At 39.6% G+C, this 19,706-nt stretch overlaps 1 protein-coding gene across 1 annotated transcript in view; it reads left to right on the forward strand.

Annotated features, from left to right (window-relative positions):
* Positions 1–19,706, forward strand: part of st6gal2a (ST6 beta-galactosamide alpha-2,6-sialyltranferase 2a) — a 46,067-nt gene that overhangs the window by 1,042 nt on the left and 25,319 nt on the right. The window contains exons 2-6 of the mRNA XM_088382718.1: positions 42–182; positions 13,003–13,089; positions 16,291–16,357; positions 16,481–16,602; positions 17,541–17,631. The gene's annotated coding sequence lies outside the window, so the exon portion shown is untranslated. The remainder of the gene's footprint in view (positions 1–41; positions 183–13,002; positions 13,090–16,290; positions 16,358–16,480; positions 16,603–17,540; positions 17,632–19,706) is intronic.

Consider the following 19,706-nt stretch of genomic DNA (forward strand, 5'->3'; position numbering starts at 1 on the left):
TACCATATATTTAAATTAACTATTCGTTTTGTTCTGTTTAGATGGTCTACTTCAGAGAAGCACCTTCCTGGAAGCTCGCTCTGGTAGAAAATGCAATTATGAAGTATTGTATATTCATCACTACCCCATGCAGCTCTTGATTGAGAGTCATCTACTGCAAAATATTTAAGATGAGCTTTAAGGTAAGGTAGATTTTTTTCTTTTTGCTTTTACCTAAAAATAATTGTCCCTCTCCATTTGTATAAAATAGATTCATTATGTATGGCAACTTTTAATTCAAAAGGAAGCATTTGCTCATCCAGGGCAAATGTGTGAGCACCACTTGGGGTCTATCTGTGTATGTGAACTGAACTCCTAAAGTGAGTGAGTGAGTTTTGCGCTGACAGGTCTTCATGTTGGAAGTTCTCCTTGACTTCCATTTAATGGGGCCTCTTACATGATCATCCCATTTTAAATTCGCTGTGTGCACGCGCGTGTCTGGTCGCTCACGCGCGTGGAAAGTGATCTGTCAGAAAGGGGCTGAGAAGTGTGAAAAGAAGTGTGAGAAAACGACAAGAGTGTGTGCGAGTGGGCGATGGCTGTCAAATGAAATCTCAGTCAGTGCTGCTGTTTTATTAAGCCACTAACATGAAAAGATGAAAGTTTGCACAGCCTCTATTTTTGGTCACTCGTTGGCGCACTCTATTATGAATGGAAATCACAAAATAACTTGCAGAAATAGGTACTATAACATGACGATATTGGTAAATCTTACTACTTACACTTTATAGTCCCAAAAATTCTTTATCACAACAGTCTGAGGTGAGTACTCTTCCACGGCTGGTTCTCTCAAAATATGGTCCAGAAAGTTGACATGTGATAAATGAATGTGTACAAAACCAGGTCAAAGTGTTATATGCATAAATTAAATTGTGTGTTGAAAATGAACTTGGAATGAATCTGTCACATGTAGTGTTTAGAGGCACAGCGGAAACAAAATACAAAATACCTAATCTCACATTTGATTTGGAAATTGTTACGCTAATGCATTAGAAAATCATGATGAGACATTAGTCGATATAATAATAATAATCACCCTGAAAATGGCTCCGTAAACAAACACAATTTGGGTCAAAAAACAAACCAACTTTCTACCCCAAAAATGGAGTTGTTTTTTTCCCCTTTTTTAACCCCCCCACTTTTTTTTTTCACAAAACAACCCTAATTATTTGTCAAAAACAACAACAAACAAATGAAAAAAGTTGCTTTTGATCCAACGTGAATAAAACATCTCTCATAACAGCACTATTGTAATTATATTAGAACGAAAGGTCATTGTAATTAATTATTATTAAAAATATGCTTGCGTTATTATCATCATTATTATTCAGAAGCACCAGAAATAGCTCCACCACAAAGTGTTTCGGAAATCCCTGACAAGAAATGAAATGCCAATCCACTTTGGGCTTCTCAGCCACTGCGAGCAGAAACATGAGCAACCTTTCTGCAAATCTTACATCACACCATCATCAGTGTGTGGATGCCTCGAGGAGATTGTTGCGGTGAGGAAGTGGACCAGTGACACGGCAGGGATCAGGGCAGGAAAACGCTCACTTCCCGCCATAGCAGGAAGAAATAGCAACGTTTAAACATTTAAAAGCTTGCAGACGGCATCCCCTACTGTTCCATGAAATCTTTATGCCGGCGTGCTGTCACAATGCCAAGAGGCCTGCTGAGTGATGCGTGGAAGTCAGTGTGAGTGCTTTTAGAACAACTTTCACACTCAAGTGTCTTCTATACAGTCCAAACTGTCCAAATCAACCCCCACCAAGTTACAGGGTCAACCATCAACCCCCCACCGAAACGCAGCAAGGTCAATGAAAGAGCACAACAGAGGTCAATGACTTTCCTGGCACTACTTGGTTGGATGCAAAAATACATTGAAGGTTGGCTTTATTGTTTTGCTCTATATTATAGTAAAACCAACGTGCTAAATTTGAGTAAATTTCATAACCCCCGTATCTGCTGGGAAGATAAAATCAGCTTTTTTTTTTTTAACATAAAATTCTGAGATAGAATGTTTGGCCATTAGTTCTTCACTGACAGATTTGAATCTGAATGAAATGCTGTGGCGGAACTTTTAAAAAGCCATTCATGCTGGAAAATTCTTCAGTGTTGCTGCACAAAAAGCAATTTTTCTATGAAGAGTCGTCCAAAATATTTCCAGGGAGATGTTAAAGACACTTTAAGAAAATGCTTGATTTCAGTTGTTGCTGATTGTGGCTCAAAGAGTTAATAGACTAAGGCGGCAACACAAAGCAATTATATATATATTTTTCAAGTCATGTTTTTGTGCTCCTACTTAATTGTTAATGTCAAGTAGAGTCGTTGATGTTTTGTGACCTTCCATCTTAATGTACTTAATGTACACTACCTGATGTTAGACCTTCTCATATTACCTTTGTCTAAAAAATGGATATTTCTTCAGGTTGTGCAGAAAGGTCATGTCGGAAATAGCAGCAGTAACTAAGTGGGGTTTAAAATGCGCACTCCATGCACATCCTCCTCACATCCTTCCTACTCGAGCTCAAATAGGATCTGTGTAGGCAGCGTGGCATCCAGATGAATTGTTGTATTTGTTTGCGTATGTGTGGGTTCCATGGCTGGGATTTTGGGAAGTATTTCAACGTATCTGAGGCATGAAAAAAACCAAGCCGATTTGTCATACGTTTGTAAATCAAAGATGAAAGTAACTTTTGGCTTAGATTCGAACATCTGTAATAAAAGTGTAGAGTAAAGTGTATGTTTTTAAATCTATAGGGGGGAAATAAATCCCAAGCCAATTAAACTCCATGTAACATTTAATTGGCCCAGGGCGAGAAGGCCACTTGGCCGAGGGCTGTTTTTCCCGTGGCCGTGAAAATGTGCGCTGGAAAGTTCGCGCTTCAAATAAGTGAAAATGAAGAAGCCAAGGATTTTTTTTCTTTTATTTTTTTTCTTATCATTCCTTTTGGTGTATCGGTTTTTGGCCTTGATTTCCGGTTTTCCGTTTCGGCCATTTGAGTGCAGATTCTTACTAAATACGCCACTGCACATAAGTTGTGTGCTTCAGTGCGCCGCTTGAACACTGCTTAGCATTCAAGAGGAGTCCTCCATGCTCAAGTGCTCCCAGCATTACGCCTTTAACGCCCCCCCCCACCCCCCCTCCCTCGAGATTGGAAGGCATAGAGAAGGGGAAAAAAAAAAGATAGAAAAAAGGAAGACAGAACATTGTGCTGCACTGTCCTGCCAATTCCTGGACTGTGTGTGTGTGTGAATCGTAGACTTCACAATCACATCTCATCAGCAAAAGAAAAAAAAAAAACGAGACCACTCGCGGGATGACTATTATCACTACTACCCTGACTATTTGCGAAAAACGATATGCGGGTCCCACCGAATTGTGATTTGCACCTCGTCGCTCACCTCATCAATGACTTTGCACTGCAATGAAATGAATATTTATCAAAGCTATAAAAAGGCACAGGAAACAATTTATTCATCACACCCAACAACGATGAGAGCCTCACATCTTCTGGCCACATTTGCAAAAACTAGGACAGTAGAGCGCAGACCTCCCAAGGCCAAACAAAAACTTTTTGGGTTTATTTTGAGAAGATTTGGACGATTCTGGATATCCACCTAACATCCTCTCAAAGACAAAGTAGCCACGATAAAGTTGGGACATCCAATATTTTGCCACGCAAAGAGAGAAAGACAATAACAACATGCACGAAGACAGAAACACACATTCCTCCGTGAATCCACCTTTCACCTTCCCACATCTGCTGCTTTTTGCAAAAACCCTGCTCAGATCAGAGAATCACATGATGACAGGGCCGGAGCTTAAAAACCTGAACCCCCCCTTCCGACTTATTAAAGCCCTCCAGGAAGAATCTTTGATGCAGTGAAGCAGAAGGAGAGTTTTCTTCAATTTGGCTTCATTTCCGTATGGTGCACATAGCAGATCTTCTCCTTTTGATACATGTTTTGGTCTTTCTTCACTCAGTCGATGAAATCAAAAACACTCCCCACCTGTTTTTTCTTTTCTTTTTCTGGCTTGTCTCCACCAAACATGTCCTCCAGCACATCTGATTAAAGGGTTGAGAATATTTTCCTTTCTCTTGCCACACTTGTCAATGTCTTTTCTTTCCCTCAAGGTCTACATGTTTCTTGCTAGTGATTACGACCTCTCTTGCAATGTGTCCCCTCCCCGTTGAGGGAAAGACCTTGGCAGAAGAACAGAACCAGAGCCACACTCTGATCAGGCTACATCATTAGGTAGATTTGGGATCTAATACGAAATACTATCGCTTTGAAAAGATAGTAATGCTCATTTAAGAAAGATATTTAAAATGGCAAAACAAGTAACGAGGCTTTCTAAAGTGGCCATCCCAGCTTGAAGCCCTCAGTTCATCAATTATCTTGTCTTTAAAATTCTTTCTCAAAATGTCCATTACTTTAATTCTTTTTCACGAGGGATTTCCATCAGGATTTTTCTCACACTTATGCATTAAAAAAGATGATTTGCCTAATGGTGTGGCACAACATCCGTAATGAGGCTCATCTGGGAAGCTAATTATCAAATCGGATATCAGTCCAAAGTGTTCGTACTCAATGCCAGAGTCAGCGGGTAAACAAGTTTGCCGGTATTTAATGAAATATTTGCTTGTCGTGATTCGCTGTGACTTCTGATTTCAAATCGAGGCTGTTGTTAAATACATTTCGTAATAATTAAGACATGGCTTACGAGAACATTACTGTCTAGTATATAGAACAAATAACAAATATGGCGACGGCCTCAGCCAGATCAGCCCGGGCAAATTACTCTGCACCCGATTCATCCCAGAAGAAGCAATAGGACAGTGCATCCCCGGCATTTCATTTTTGCATGGTGAGCAAGATGAAAGGCAACTGACTCCATATTTGATTGAAGAAGAAAAAAAAAACAGCCACACATAGTGTCTAAGGGAATAAATAATACAAGAGCATGCAATGGAGAGGAAAAAAGTGTGTGCAGCAAATGAGGTGCCTTTAAAGCTGCTGTACAAAAGTGCTCTGTTTAAAAAATGTAACAGTCAGGCTCTCAAGGTTGGTCAGGGAAAAAAAAATAGTAGCACATTATTTTGGAATTTTGCAATTAAACAAGTTTTTGTTATGCTCGTTAAAACTGATCGTATGGCCTTAGAAAAAAAAAACAGTCTTCTCTGGTCCATCTTGTATCTCTAATTTGATTTTTTAGAAATGACCACTGTGACCAAAGAAAAACAACCAATTGGAGAAAAAAAAATTATTTGCACTCACAGCTTTTTTGACTTTGATCAGAAAGGGAGATAAAATGCTCACCTTCAGCCCAATTATATGTTCTGTGTGTACTCTTCTTAACAGAGCATTCAACATCACGACGTCTTTTAAATTTGAGCTGGCTCATGGGGCATCTCTGAGAAGTCAGAAATAAGTCAACACAACACAATTGGTTCTTGCTTTTTACAAGTCCATGATTATATCTTGGCTGAGTCCTTCCTGGTTGCCTGGCAACCACACAAGTGCCAACAACCCTCCAGGGAATCACTTGCCTGCTAGGAAATATTTTTGCTCCCACTCTTAATTCCTTGAACCACAGTGCGATGAACTACAATTTCCTTTTATGCATTATTGTCAATAAACTAAAAATAATCATGTCAACCACCATGAAGATAAAGAATTAACATTCCGTATAACGGCTTTTGCGTCATGCGCTTTCTTTTCATTTGGGGCCCTTGCATAAACTAATGAGATTGGTACAGGTGCATTAAAATAAAAAATAAAAAATATTCATTATCTGTGCCGCTTGTCCCCAAACAGTATAATTTATAGTATTGGTGAAAAGCCATTGGCAACCATATCATCATTAAAAAATACAAAATAATTGTCACAGCCACAAGCAATTAAAAATGGTTTATCCACTTATTTCCCAAATTTAACATATTTAGCTGAATACCACTATCAATAAATACATTTAATTCATATAAATACTGTAACCTTTATATGTTTTTATGGCTATGTAATCAACTTTACATTAGCCTTTTTAAACCTTAACTAAATCAACATATTTAAATAAGTTAAATATCCATCTGTCTATCGACACAAATCAACACATTTAAATAAGTTAAATATCCATCTCTCCATTTTCAGGACTGCTTTTCCTCACGAGGGTGGTGGGCGTGCTGGAACTATTCCAGCTGACTTCAGGCAGTAGGCGAGGGATGACACCCTGAACTGGTTGCCAACCAATCGCAAATAAGTTAAACATGTTTATTTCGATTTTCTAACCCCAAATTTAGATTTTCTAACCCCCCAAAAAATAAAATAAACATTGTTAGACTGCACTTGAACGTTTACCCGGACGGTGTCGTTATCTGTCGACGTCTCTTCCAATTTAAAAATGACAAAGATGAAAAGTAGTCACACTGGAGATAGCCGGAGTACACTAGAGTGGGTAGAAAACGTGACAGCAGGTGATGATGGCAGATGATCGATGTGGCAGCAGAGAGGAAGGAAAAAAAGACAATGCTTGATCGCTGGATGATAAATGCCATGCATTTACGGTGGAAGGAAGACTTTCCTTTTCCTCCTTTCCCCGTGGACCTGTTTGCTTATCTGTCCCAGTCTCCTTGAAAAGGATCATTATCATCATGTCAGTGTGACTTGATGCGGATGCCCACTGGCCACAGAATTAATTACACCGGCACAATATCATGATAGCAAATCAAAGCCTAATATAGAGGATGGATGGATGGATGGATGGATGGATGGATGGATGGATGGATGGATGGATGGATGGATGGATGGATGGATGGATGGATGGATGAATGGATGGATGGATGGATGGATGGTGACAGTTTTTGTATGATTTGAATGAGGCAAAATAACGTTCTTTTTCTCTCGAATATATTGGTATAATAATTTGTTCTAGATGTACTGTCATTATTTTCTGTATAAAAATTAAATTTGGTGTTCAAAAAGTCTTTTTTCAAACTTGAGTCTTGAAAAACATGGGGTCGTCTTACAATCAGTCGCCTTATATTCGGGCCAATACGGTACTTGTTTTTTCTGCTGATATTACATATTATAAAATCCATGTACTCTTAATACTATTTTATTATTATTGTAGCACTTTATTGTAATGTATTCTATCATAATACAACTTCATTCTTTGAAAAATATTTTTTTTCTTACAGTTTCATCTCTTTTCATCTATTGAACATTCACATAACGCTTCACTCCTACGAAACAAGATTATATAAATTCATATGATGAAAAAGAACAGTCTCGTCATTTTCCAACATTCTTAAATTAAAGGCTTCCTTTGGCAGGATACAATTAATAGCAAGCCTCCAAAACACCATTTGTCTTCCGACACACGCACAGAGCAGCTTTTTGATGAGTTGTGCAAACTTTGTGCTGATCAGTGTCCTGTCTGAACGGAAGTTTAGGATATTATGCCGTGAAAAAACATTCCGCTATAAAGATAAAAAGGGGACTTTTTTTGTTTTTTTTCAAAGCCGTCTGGCATGATCTGAAACTGAAGCGTTACAAATAGAGTACATATGTGCATGCACATTGAGGTAAAAACACGACCTAGAGGGAAGGCAGCAGGAGAGTTTTTTTTTTTATCCACGCAAGAATGCTTATTCGGCCTCCTCCCTGTGGCGGCTGCGTATGGAGGTGTATCAGGCGCACCCTCTGGGAATGTTCTCTTCATCCAGCTGCTCTTTCATGCGACTCAACGTCTCCCCTAGGCCTTCTGTATTTTCCTCAAGGTCAATGCAGATATAAAATGGTGCAAAGTGTTCAGGTCGAGTTAGGGCAGACGCAACGAGGAAAAGCAGAAAAACCCAGAGGAGCTCTCGCATTGCACCTTTCTTCATTCCCCATCCTCTTGTTGAAAATAATTTGCCTTGACCTTAGCTCACTCTTACTGCATTGAACAGAGTACATTTATTGAATTTACATCTGTCTTTCTTTGGCAAGCAAACATACTGGGTGAGCGGTTAATACAGTAATCGACCCATCCCCTGCAAGAATATAGAATTAGACTATTTAAAGACTCCAAACACATGTTCTTATAGCATTTGCTGCATTTATTTTGTTCAAAAATGTCTTTTAACATCCTATTGAAATTATACAAATGCATTTAAACACACATTGTAACAGAGAACAACAGCAATGGATAAAAAATATTGTACAAACAGTATAACAGCGTATCGTCTTTACTGTGTTTAAAAAAAAATCACAATTGTTTCCAAACTATAAAAATCAATATCATCTCACAAAATACATGTCAGCATTTTAAAATGATGTCCAACAAAAAGTAGGCTGTGCTAAAAGACACTATTTTATACACTATAGTATTTCCTGTGTTGTTCTTTTGAAATTTGCACATCTCAAACGAGTTAAGTGTGCCGCCGTCTAGTGGTCAAACGAGGGATTACGTCCGTTCTGGTACGTCTTGGGATCCCCCGGGATGAGCTGGACGAAGTGGCTGGGGAGAGGGAAGTCTGGGAGTCCCCCCTAAAGTTGCTGCCTCTGCAACCCGACCCCGGATAAGCGGAGGAAGATGGATGGATGGATGGATGGATGGATGGATGGATGGATGGATGGATGGATGGATGGATGGATGGATAAATAAATCGCAAAAAAATCCCCCATTTTTGAATCTGCCAGGTTTTTCCATATGGACGTACGGGCTTGTGTGTGTCTTTTTACAGGACATTTTTCTTGTCTTCTGCTCGCTTTCTTCATGTCTCTCGTTACCCTTAGAACTTGGAAGTGCTAGCGGACGGAGCTTCCCTATTGCACCTGTCGGCAATTATTGCCATCCAGGATTTAAACTCCGTCACAACGGAAGGAAGCTTCTCGGTTATTGCACCAGATTGCTTGTCATCGCTGTAACCATTATTTATATTTCATCCGTCCTTTCCTTGCCAGAGAATTGTCCCTCTGTCTGGTTCTGTTTTTCTACTTTGTGTGAGCTGCATGATTTTGTATTTCTACCTCGTGTAGTTGATAGTGTAGTCTTGTGTAGTTGTGTAGTCTTGTGTAGTTTGGTTTCATACACTGAGTAGTTTTCTTTTATATTTTTTTTCGGTGGGGGGGACTTTGGACATCATGAATAACATCACAATATTGAATTCTTTGTTGTTTGTGTGTGTCTGTTTGTCTCCATGCACATTGGCCGGTGTGATCATTTGAAAGGAAAGCCTCGCGAGTGGGCGTGAAAGCGACAACAGAACATATGGCGGTTGTGAGACCTGCAGGTGTATGAGGAGTGTCAGGCATGCAGGGCAACTCACGAGAGGGCACGCGGCGCTGCCACGAGCAAGGATAATTACACCCTGTTTCTTTTGAGGTTGTTTAGTTACTGTGGTTTCATGCGACAAATGAGGGAGAATAATCCTTAAAAGGAGTCAATGGTGCCTCAATGCTGAACTGATGCATCCCTTCGGAAAATAACTGGCACCGAGGCTGGAGCAGAGCAAATTGAAATGTGTTTGCATTCGTTTTCTAGCACATGGTGCAAAATTCCCCCATCCAGCTTATTGGGTTGACCTAAATAAGTGATTCTCAAAGTGTGATATGCAAAACATCACTGCATTAATTATTTTTTTCCAATCTACTCCAATACATTTTGGTACAGTAATTCACTTTACAACATTTGGTCTCTCCCAGTTTAAGTTTACAATCAGACTAAAGAAAATTTTTTTCAGGTTTTCCAGGATTTTTTTTTTTCAATTTTATAACAGCCTGTAGGAACTATGTTTTGAGTCTTTATCAACAATTTTTTTAGTTTTGCAGACCTCCGAGATATCCTTGGCGCTTCCCGTGCATCCCCCAAAGGAGTAATGAGGCAAAGATTCTCATCATTTTGTTTTAATAAACAATAGTCGGTCAGACTATTATTGTCATGCTGTGGCATATTAGCAATATGGAGCCCAAAAATACTCAAGAATTTCTGTAATAGCTGAGGATAGGTTCCATAGAAAAAAGAAAACCAGTGCATGTTCACTGTATGTCAATTATAGCATCACAGTATTATTATTAATTTATCTATTATTTTATTTATTTATTATAATTTATCTCAAATAACTTCTCATTAGAGACATTAAATCAATGGAAATTAGTCAAAGAAAATATCATCAAAACAGAACCCATATTAGTGCCAGTGAAGAATCTAGGGCTTCTTTTCCACATCACGAATAAATTATCCTTAAAACCTTTTTGAAATATACAAGCTCATTATGGAATGAGATACTTGTCTTTAAAAGCACATGTCGGAGGGAAACATGTCTGTAAATAAAATGGAGGCGGATGACAAAAGACTAACACACACAACACACAATCAGGTCACTTTAAGTCATAAACGTAAATGTTCTTTTCAGAGCCGATTAGTCAACATTCATTTTTTCCATAGTGTGCATACACACTCGGCATCCTGGCTGTCATTTACCGACCTGTCCATCAAATATGTGGTCACCATGGAAACAACCCGTTTCCAAGCTGGCGCATGGCAGATGCGGTGATATAACGGAGGACCAGACGGAGCCTCGTCTGCCCGGCGAGGCAATGTTCTTAAAGGGCTGGCACGCAGACTGTTGTCTTTTCCAGTTTGGTGGTGGTGTGTGTGTGTTTTGGGGGGGGGGGACAAAAAGTGCAAAGCTGACTGACACACATCATGTTGCAATACACACCAGTCACTGCTGAGGTTGTATAAACACAACTAGGGAAGGACGCTTATCGCACGACATCATTATCCGATTTTATTAGGTAAATAAAAAGGGGATTACAAGTTAAAATGAGTCAGTTGGCGCCATAGAATGACGGGAGCAGTCTGGGAGGAATGATTGAACCATAAAGACGTCTTGCATGTCAGAGGTCGGTGTTTTCGGAGCAAGGGTGGCAAAAATCCACCGAGAGAAAAAGGCCTGACAAATAACCATCACGCAAGTTTGCGTGCATTAATAGGCGTCATTTTCAAGTATATTTCATTTGAATTCTGAAAATGTGCAATATTGTACTGTGATTCAGTTCAGGCAAACCACAATCAGCTGAATCTATTTGAGTTGGACATTGGTTAATTTTGTCTGATTAAAACTAATTCAATATGTATTTTAACTTGGACTTTTGTTTTTACGAGTCCACATATTGGACTATATAGTTTCATAATTTCATTTGGAAAGGAAAACGTAATCATTGGTAAACAAACAAAAAAAAACATCGGCATCAGCAGCTCACCAGACTGCAGACTAAAATGCTCATAAAGTGTTTGGGGCTAGTGATGTAATCCCCGTGCATTATTAAGTTTGTGCGTCCTGGGATGGTTCCATCCAGTTGCAGGCTGGAGGAGCAGACGAAATGCAGAGCGAGTCAAACGTTATAGCTTTATTAAATCGCTATATTCTTGCATATTGTTTCCAAACTTTTATGCGCTCATCCCGTTGTGCATTCTAATGCGTTAGTCAAATTGTCCACCAAAAAATATATATTTGTTTTTAAATTAGTAGCTCTGTACTGCAGATTGCTGCCAACTTTTCTTAAAGTAAATAATATGATGCAATACATTCATTGATCTTGCAAACCGCTTAGAAACAAGAGCTCTCACTGTCAATGAAAAACTGCAGAAATCAGTTTCTACATTTCAGGGGATGAGTCAGTGTAAATAGGCTGTTGGGGGTTTAAGAGCTGAATAAATTGTTTTGAATAGAACATGTGGATTATGCACATTTGTCTAAATAAGATTTCTTAGTCTCTTTAACTTTACTTTGGTAACGATGCCAGCAGTCTTTCGGGATTTGATTAGAGACTTGTTTCTTTTTCCACCGGCCTTTGCAGCATTCTTGTTTAGCTTCTGCGCTAGTTCTCAGATTAAACCTTGGTTCAGGTCTTACTTTTTAACCACAGAGCCACAGAATCAAATATATTACGACAAGATGAATGAAATCAAAAGCTCTGATCCTCTATGTTTGAAGATGGAAGGATGAAATGCTAAAGCTGATCAAAGGCATTAGACAACCCATTAGCATTGAGAGGGTTAAAAATCACACGGTTGCGATTCTCTAGTAGTAGGAACCAGCAGCAGAGGAAATCACGACATCAAAGATCACTTTCAAATTTGGAACCTGTAGACCAAAAGCAAGGACAAGATGTAAAATATGTCCTTGTTCGTGACTCGGCCCGACACACACTGCACTAAATTAAACGAGTCGATATGCCTTAAGAAGCCGTTAGTTTTTTGGGGCACCGCGCATAAATATTAAAATCGCTCAGATGTGAGCATATTAATGCATGATTTCGAGAAGAAGATTTGAAAAGATGGCGGGCAATGAGACAGGTGTATTTATTTGTGTCATCATCATAAAAATTTGAATAACTACAGGTAATTATTGAATTAACCGTTTAACATTTTTAATATATGATAGAAAATTTCCGTTCGTCCGCCCGTCCATCCATCCGTTTTCCTACGTCGCAATCCTTTCCCTTTCCTGATCTCTTCACATTTCATCTGCCATTGTTGCTTCCCTGGGTGGCATCAAAAAACTACTCACGCACACACATGCACATAAATAAACACACTAAAATAAACTCGTCGATGTGAATGAGCCCATTATGTCAACTCGGACCATTTTGAAATAAGCCACCAGTGTGCAATCAGGACAAACAGATGGCACGAAATGGCCGAGATAAGACCAGAAAGCGTTCGTGCGCATCGGCATCACCGTGGAGACCGTCACGCTCTCGAGGGTTACTAATAGCCGTCATTAGTTGAGAGACACAACAAAGTGGCCCCGGTGTGAGAAATAGGCAGATGTTCAGATACGCTTTTGTCTGCGTTCGAACGCTTTGACGGTGCTGTCACGCGCCTGGAATGATTACCCAGGTAGACATAATGAAAGCTGGGCTGCTGCTTGAGTGCGATACCAATGTGATACATGAATCTTTCTGCAGACGAGAAAAATTTGGAGTGCGGACAATTTGGAGTGGCATGCATGTACCTGGAGAAAAGGCACAGGGAGAAGGCCGAAGCCGTTGGAGGTACCACATCAGATCCATAACTCTTTTGAGTATGTCATGATTTTTTGCGAAGAAAACTTCTACAAACAATCCTAAAAAATTTCATTTATAGTGTACGGTCTGTGATTGCTTATTTATAAGTGAGTTCATTCTGTTTGAAAATCTCTTACCATCCAATCAAAACATCTGACACTGCCAGCTGTGGTTACAAAGCTGACATTTTCCTTTTAAAATATCGAAAGCATCAATGAATCAAATAATAACCGACTGTACGTTGTTTTTAGATGTTTTCTTCGCAAATATCACCCATGTATGAACTACTATCTAATTTCCGCAAAACAGACTAACCATAATCTTAAATGTCGCAGTACAGCCAATTATATACCGTGACATCGTCAAAAATGTCAAGAAGCGTTAGGACCCCGAACGGATTTGAACGACTACACCGGGACTGAATCTTACACCTCTGAACTTATGGACGTCATGCTAACAAGTGGAACAGCGTGCCGCGGAAGTACTACAACAAATAAACCCAAACGACTAACTTAATTAAATAAACAAGCAGCAAACAATAAGTAAATGTTTGCATTCAAACTATAAAATACATTAGAAAAAAGAAATATTCCAAAACAACCATTAAATAATGACATCCTTTTTCTTTTATAAATACATAAATGATTTTGGGAATACTATAAATGTGAAATGTTTCCTTCAAAAATTGATTAAATACACATCAATTTATTTTCAAGTAGTCCGATTCGATTCAGGTCGATTTGATGAACCGGCCAAAACCAATTTTCCGTTTCAAATTAGCCTATTGACACATTTCCCAAAAGAGATCGCAGACCTTGTATTTTTTTTATATCACGTTCTACATTCAATTAAATTAAAAATCACAGCTTGATGAAACTGCATGTCTGACTGAATGTGGAAAATAAGTGACAAGTAGAAGCACATCAATAATGATGACCTTTGTGATGAACTTCTCACAGCTGGTAGTTTCTCTCCATTTTTTGGCACGACAAAGGTTGCGCCGTAATGAAAAGTACTTGAGTGACAAGCCCAAGTCAGGTGTTCAACAAAGGCTTGAGCGAGCAAGGTTTAGGAGGATGTTAACTTTAGCTGACTCAACATCATGACCAGCTGATTTATTGCTGCAAAACAGTAGAGGCCATGTTTTGTTTGTTTGCCATCAAGTTTTTTTTTTTTTTGCCTGTCGTTAGGGCCTTAAGCAACACTTAAGCAAAACATCACAAAAGTCACAATAAAACACGAGATTGATACTCATTGCAAACTCAAGTTCACTTCCCACATTAGTCTTACGGTTCACAAGTGACGGCTTAAATGTCTTTTGCGAGACGATTTATTGTTGATGGGTGCGAGCGGCCGTGCGGCAGTAATTGCAGCAGCCCGCGCCTGATGGAGCTCAAACGACCGTATAAATTGAGATAGCGCACTCATTTGAACGTTTGACATTTACTGATGAGGAAATAAAGGGGAGGGAATCAAAAACATACGGGCTGCAAAACCCAAGTGGCGGTCCCCACTTGCTCTCATGCTAAACGGGCGCTCTTGGGTCATGTCCTCAAGGACAGGTGAGAAATTTTAATTGGATTACACACACATAGTCACAGAAACAAGACGGAACCCCTGCTATCATTTTCCTATTAACTCAATTAAGTTGGAATGCATGGTTGCATGCTCGTACATTGTGGTTGTTCATCATATTCCACCTGTTAATGATCTTCAATCGGCTATTCAGGGTCATCAATCTTTCTGAAAAATAATCTGAAATATAAAAAAATGTGATCGTAGTATATTTAATAATATTCAAACAGAAAGACACCTATGGTAACGATTCCTTAAATTAACTCTCAACAATGATTTAAACAAGGTAGCCAAAAGATACGCGACAATTTCTATAAATCTCTGCCAGTGTTTGTATTTTCTAATGACCACAACAATTCAAAGTATTGTAATCATTTTGTGTATAAAAATTAAATTAAAAGTCTTTTTTCAAACTTGAAAAAGAGGGGGTCGTCTTATAATCAGGCCAATACGGTAATTGCCAGCCAATCACAAGGCATTCCTTATGTATTGTATATTATGCCGAGTAGAAGTTATTCATCAAGGCCATCTTAAATGACACACTGTATTTGAATGTCTATTCAAACAAATATCATAACAAAATTGACAAGCTGCAATGTCAAATATCTGTATTACAATACAATATTGCTAATGTGATGGTAATTTGGGATGATGAAAATAATTGGCCTGTAGTTTGCAATCAGATGCTTCAGTTAAATTCATCCCAGCTTGAAACTGTGCTTGATCATGAGTTGCATAAATCCAATTTGCATATTTGTGGCTCATTAATGCCTGCTTTAAAGCCGAATGTCAAATGACGGTGAACATCGGAGCACGAGAAGCCACTACCTGGTTTCACGCGTTAATGGTCAAGGTCAAGCAGTCGACATTTGGTTTGCAACACTTAATTATAGCTCCGACATCTGTGGCATTACTTCATCAATTAATATTTTATTCTCAAAGGTTACCATAGCCACTGTCCCATCATTGTCTTGCTCTAAATATTCTTTAATTTGTGAAGTTCAGTGTAAAATAATTAGGATTAGAGATCAAATCCAAACTGGTTTTTAGTTAGTTTGCATTGCAGTTTAAAGTAAAACGAAGAACCTAAATTATGGAAGAAGTGGAAAGTGGAGGTGAGTGGAAAAAAAAAGACATGAGAAAAAGTTTTGTGGTGACAAGTGAGTCGTGAGAAAACAAACAAGAGACGGTGGGTGGAATGGGGGTAGGGGGGGGGGGGGTACTTCTTGTGTATGACCCAAGTGAAGTGAAGTCAATTCAGAGTTCAATCATGTCTTCCATCTTGTGTGCTGCCAAGTTCTGTTGAGGAAAAGAGGCCAGGACATTTGGGGCCTTCTATACATTCATGGCCAGACCTTGTCAGAGCTCACGGACAACAAAACAACCTTCTTTCGACCCACTTCAACAATTTAAATAAAATATTCAGGGGAATAAAACGCAACACTGTTTTAAATGAAAATGAGGAACACGCAATCTTTTAGGGATGTGACGTCACTGCAAAAACCAAACTGCAATCAACGAATGCGACAAAGCAATGCAAAAAACCAAAAATGGAGGCGAACACTCAGCTATTCCGTATTGAACATTTCATCATCAACTCATTTTATCTGAGAGGAGACTGAGGAGAGCGAGAAAATGGACTGTTGCAGGAAGTACAACGTTGCAGCTTCCCAGCAAGTAGGTAAGTGATTGTTAGCATGCGTCATGGATTTATGGCTTGTCTATTTAGGCATTGTCAAATATTTGCAAATTAGCAACCAGCAGTGGTTTACGTCACCCTCATGGTATTCATCGGCGCTCACAGAACGATGGCTGATCATGTGCAAAAGAGTGGATGGAGTGTGGCAGAAGGGAGGAACTTTATTCCATGACTGTCTGCCAACAACTATGGGTAGAGACAAGTCATCATAGCAGTCTAAGTACAAGGTAAGCCAACATTAGCGCACTGGTCCCAATGACCCACCATCGTCCAGAAGGTCAGAACCGCACTCGGTGGCATACGGGGAGTCAGAACCGCGCTCGGCGGCAAACGGGGAGTCAGAACCGCGCTCGGCGGCATACGGGGAGTCCGAACCGCAATCGGCGGCATATGGGAAGTCAGAACCGTGCAGTGGCAGGAATCAGAGTCACGGGGTGCGGCACGCCAACTAACATCGGTTTCCGTAGGTTTGTCCAAGAAGCAAAGATTTCCTGACATTTTTGCGTGGAAAAATGTGGAGTACTTGACTTTTTGCTTAAGTATTCTTAAGGGGTTGTACTTAAGTATTCTTAATTGTTAAAATAAACATTTTCATCCATTAAGATCTCAATTAGTAGTTTTAGTAAGAGTGCAGTGGCGTGACTGGGTCGCTCGTGGCCCACTCGAGCTTTATGCCAGAGTATCATGATAATTGACCCAAGGTCAAGGTGAGCGATTAGTATTATTTAACAATTATTTAAAATACAATTATACAGTATCAGCTAGCAACAGTTTTATTATATTAAAATATATTATTATTCTTATTATTATACAGAGCAAAAACAGCTTCTAGTCACTAAGTGACACTGCCAACTAGAGGTCTGTGGCATGCACATTCTTTCCAGCCATTGTATTTCTGCTCCAAATCACTCGAAGGAATTTTTAATCATGCAAATTTTACTGTATTAATTTCCAACTAGTATATTTGATTGAGCACTTCCCTCTACCCCCACCCTCGTGTGTCGCTTTGTGAAGCTCCATCGGCTCCGCCCCTCTCACTCAGATGTGCATTCCCCCTCCAAAAAAAAGAGAGGAAAAAAAAAAGAGAGAAAAGAAAAGGGGTCCACAGCATTACCAACAGCAACTATGTGACAGACAGACAGACAACGCTTGGTTCTGCTCGCAGGTATCCGCGTCAGCAGAACCGGATCACCAGCAGCACGAGCACCACCTCCCGCCGGACGACCGTGGGCAGCATCCCTCGCAGCGTTTTTTAGGTAAGCATTTTTTTTGGTGTGTGATTTTTCTTCTGTCATCCGTCGGCTCTTCTTCCCATTCAATTGGGCTTGCATGCGCGTGTGTGAGGAGCATCTGGCTGCACGCATACTCACACATACATCAATCACGCACACACAACACACACCATCAACTGATTTTGAATGAATTGCACGTTGTGCACGAGGTCTTTGTCCCGGTCGCGCGCCCCCAAACTGCATTCCCACGCGAGGGGCGCGTGCATGCAACCACGCGAGCGTGCAAGGTGGGTCAATTCTACTGTATTGGATCATAAGAAAAACCTGCCCCCCCACACCCCCCCCCTGCACCAGTACCACCTTTGAAATGAAGGATTCCTCCTCGTGTGGGTTTCCTGTGTGTCCACTTTGGTGCACACAACTTGGGCACAACATACAACCTTGTTTACAGTAAAAAAAATGTGATTATGGTTCAGTAAAATTGGATCAAAAGGGCAAACTGTGATTTGTTAAAGAAACTATACCGTATAACATGCTTTACTTTTTGTGTACAGTTATTTGTAAATTGTGGCCACTCGGGTAAAACCGGTTTGTAGCCTTTGGGATGTGCTGCTGTTTTGTTTAGCGACAGAGTTCAAATAAGATCAATTTAAATGTTCTGATAATGGGAGTGTCCTCTATCGTTTTGGTGAAGAGACACTTACTGCAATGAAAGGCCAACATTTGCCACCATATTCAATTTATTTTTCCATGTACTAACCCAACATCCATTCAATTAATGTAAGTGCTATGGAATGCACTGCTGTTTTAGTAAGCACCAGAATTTAAATTGGCTCAGTGGTCAATTTTGTTTAATGGCTTTTTATTAACTGCGGTAATGAAGGCATCTGTTTAGGGAGATGCGTTTGTTTGTCGTCACTCTACCTTGAGGCATAGCTTCAAATAGAGTAGGGGCAACCTCTTAGAGGAAATTGTTTTTTTTTTTTCCATTCTGCTATAATGCATTATTTGCTACACTTTTTTCAGAGCAAAAAAAAAACTCTCAGTTATTTCATTGCAAACTACATTTGTGGTCATTGTTTGTACCTTTTCCATAGGGTCAAAAGGGTACATGTCATCTGTGCCTAAAATGTACCATGTCCACGTACCACGAAAAAAATAATGATGCAATTTATTTCTGGAATGTAAGTGAAAAGAGGTGACATATTTTGCTCCCTACAAAAAGACTCAGCATGAATTAATCTGAAGCTGTTTACAGACTGCTGTTTTTGTTGAAATAGGTGAATTGTCAGATTTCAAGGTTTTATTTCAGTGTCCTTTGCTTGTTGTAATTCTTTTTAAAAATATTGATGCCTTTTTTTCCAATTCGACATCTATATCCAGATGAAACTACTCTGAATTTCCCTATCTCACAGGGGTCTTTTGTATTTAGTATAACCTTAGCTAAGGGGAGGCTAAAGGCAACAACGTAGCCAATGTGTCATGAATTTTATCATCACTTCTAGCTATGCATGTGCAACCATTTCATATCTGTTTCGAACCCCAATTATATATATTATTCATACCAACTGCTTACCCTGACAAGCACCAATATAGATTAGAGCCGTTCCTTTAAGCTGCTTTTATCCATAAGCAAAAGTAAATTTTCTGATCTTACTTCCTGTGTTTCCTTAATGCATTGGGGGTGGTTAAACGCACCGGTGTGAACAGCAATTGTGGGTTTTTTTTTTTCTTTTTCTCTGTGTATGAGTGTGTCTTTGAAGTGCCTGCACGTCTGTCACCTACAGGAAACTACGTGTCTATCACTGCTCTGTCAAAAGATAAATCTGGATCAAACGGTCTTGAGGAAGCATGTACTGCTGTATTGCAGTTTTTTTTTTAGACTCTTTCTCTTGTTGTCCATTTGTGAACCTGATTTGAATTTGTATTATAATTCGTCCTTGAGAGATGTTCAACCGCACCAAGCTTATGCAAGCACAATTTGTATCGAGATGTCTTGCATTGGAGAGCATAAAAAGGCAAGTTAGAAGCATCAGCTCCAAAAAAGTTGCAGATGCCAATCATGCCAGCCTCAGTTGCACCTTTCATTGGGGGTTTGC

This window comes from Syngnathus floridae, chromosome 8, assembly GCF_059516105.1.
Source record: "Syngnathus floridae isolate MCC-2025c chromosome 8, RoL_Sflo_1.0, whole genome shotgun sequence".
NCBI classification, from domain to species: domain Eukaryota; kingdom Metazoa; phylum Chordata; class Actinopteri; order Syngnathiformes; family Syngnathidae; genus Syngnathus; species Syngnathus floridae.